The sequence below is a fragment of the Pseudorca crassidens genome, chromosome Y, assembly GCF_039906515.1.
Source record: "Pseudorca crassidens isolate mPseCra1 chromosome Y, mPseCra1.hap1, whole genome shotgun sequence".
NCBI classification, from domain to species: domain Eukaryota; kingdom Metazoa; phylum Chordata; class Mammalia; order Artiodactyla; family Delphinidae; genus Pseudorca; species Pseudorca crassidens.
The window spans coordinates 2810028-2810999 of record NC_090318.1 but is presented as its reverse complement, the minus strand read 5'-3'; the positions used below and the strand labels follow the sequence as shown (position 1 = coordinate 2810999).

The window sequence follows — 972 nt, the reverse complement described above, 5'->3', positions numbered from 1 at the left end:
GGGATCTTCCCGGGCCGGGACACGAACCCGTGTCCCCTGCATCGGCAGGTGGACTCTCAACCACTGCGCCACCAGGGAAGCCCAAGAATTCATTTTTTAACGTGCGGAACTGGAGATGTCTGTAGGGTGTGTAAGGTTTGCCAAACTGGCAATAGGATATGTACGTTTAGACTTTTCTAAAGGTCTAGGACAAGCAAAGAATGAACTGAGGCTGGATAGAAACTTGGGAGTTACCAGGGATTAAAAGGTATTCAAACTGTAGAACAGCATGATATTAAATATGAAGTGAATGTATGAAACGATGAGTTCATCCTATGAATGAGCCCAGGAACCCTCCAAATTTTCGAGTTTGGGGAAAGCAGAAGGATTGCCAGAAGTGCTGGAAAAGGAGTCCAGAGGACGTCCAAAATAATAGCAACATCTTGGGGGCCATGCAGAGAAAATGGTCAACTACTTCGAATAGAGCTGATACACCAGGCACAATGGGGGCAAAAAAATAACCACTGTATTTGTCAGCAGAAACAGCAGGAACCTGGATAAGGGTGTTCTCGGTGGAGTGGTCCCTCCTTTAAGAAGGAACATCTGTGCTCGCTTCAGCCACACATATACCAAAATTGGAACAATACAGAGAAGATGAGCACGGCCCCTGCGCAAGGATGACACGCAAATTCGTGAAGCGTTCCATATTTTTATATGTATAACTGATTCACTTTGTTATAAAGCAGAAACTAACACACCACTGTAAAGCAATTATACTCCAAAAAAGATGTTTAAAAAATAAGTAAATAAATAAATAAAATGAAAAGAAGGAGGGAAATCTTATTGGAGTAGATTCCCAAAGAAGTTCAGGAGATGAACTTGATAGGGTGGGTACAGTTGAGCAGAGCTCTTTGGCAGTACTGAGGGATGGGGGTAAGCTTTGCAGGGTCCCAATTTTTTTTAAAGTGGTGTATATTGCAGCACATTCTATGT

At 43.0% G+C, this 972-nt stretch overlaps 1 non-coding gene across 1 annotated transcript; it reads left to right on the top strand.

Moving 5' to 3' along the window:
• The first annotated feature begins 584 nt into the window (after window positions 1-584).
• On the top strand, window positions 585-691 carry LOC137217928 (U6 spliceosomal RNA). Its single transcript, XR_010940318.1, has one exon. It is a non-coding gene; the product is annotated as a U6 spliceosomal RNA (small nuclear RNA).
• The last annotated feature ends 281 nt before the right edge of the window (window positions 692-972 follow it).